We start from the raw sequence: 791 nt of genomic DNA, 5'->3' as shown, positions 1-791 counted from the left end.
CCTTACAATATTACTTTAATCATTCATCATCTCTTTATGGTAAGAATATTTAGCACTCATTTATTTAAAAATATGAAATTAAAAGTCACTAACCACAGTTATTCTATTGTGCTATAGAATATTGAAGTTCACTCCTCTTACTCAATGACACCACTACATTGTGCCCCTGTCTCCACTGTAGTAGTTGGCTTTTCTGCTGCAGGGACAAATGCCTGACATGCATAATTTAATCTGGCTCATAGTCTAACATCCATACTTTCCTATTTCCATTGTTGTGGATTCTAGATGAGGCAAAACTGAAGAATGTGATGAAGCAAACTGTTACATCATGGTGTCCGTGCAGCAGAGAGCAGGGCAATAGCACCCTAGAGGAGAGGCACAGGGACCAAATCTAGTCCCCAAGGTCATACCAACAGGACACACTCCTTCCAATGAAGCTCTGCCTTCTAACAGCCCATTCAACTAAACTATTGGTGTGAGTAGTGCCCCTTATGATCCTTTTACTTCTTGAGTAATTTCTTAATCCAGGAAACCATGATGAGCCAATATTCTTTTCAATAGCATTCTCTTCATATTTGTCTTTACTCATGAAAGAATCTGTTAAACACTATTTTTTACTTCTATGAAACCACTCTTTAATTTCCACATACAGATGAAAACATGCAATATTTGAATTTCTGAGCCTGACATTTCCCTTAACGTGTTAAGATTCTGAATGTTGGAATCAATCTGTGAACAGTACTGCAATAATCATGCCAATGCAGATACATATTTTCCATACTGATTTCAAT

Source organism: Octodon degus, unplaced genomic scaffold (assembly GCF_000260255.1).
Source record: "Octodon degus isolate 3935 unplaced genomic scaffold, OctDeg1.0 scaffold00189, whole genome shotgun sequence".
Lineage (NCBI taxonomy): Eukaryota > Metazoa > Chordata > Mammalia > Rodentia > Octodontidae > Octodon > Octodon degus.
This window is presented reverse-complemented; position numbering follows the sequence as displayed.